The sequence below is a fragment of the Sinocyclocheilus grahami genome, unplaced genomic scaffold (assembly GCF_001515645.1).
Source record: "Sinocyclocheilus grahami isolate Dianchi unplaced genomic scaffold, SAMN03320097.WGS_v1.1 scaffold2565.1, whole genome shotgun sequence".
Classification (NCBI taxonomy): domain Eukaryota; kingdom Metazoa; phylum Chordata; class Actinopteri; order Cypriniformes; family Cyprinidae; genus Sinocyclocheilus; species Sinocyclocheilus grahami.
In genome coordinates, this window is record NW_015507744.1 from 47269 (window position 1) to 47540 (window position 272).

Genomic DNA, 272 nt, shown 5'->3' on the forward strand with positions numbered 1-272 from the left:
GATGGTGGGGATAGCTGGCTTGTGTGGGTTAGCTGTTAGCACGCTCCGCCTTGCAACAAGTCGATTGGAAGATCGCGTCATGGGATGGACCAAAATCAGCCTGCTTAAAAATGGACACACAGCCCTCGTGGCTTGCTTGCTTGCTCTCTCTCTCTAGACCTGTGGTTTTTCGCCTTGGTGACCGCGTTACAAAGCGCTCACATACTGTAACATCACGCAAGCGAGACTCCAGAACTCAAACACTTCAGTTGAAACTTTGTGACTGCCAGAGA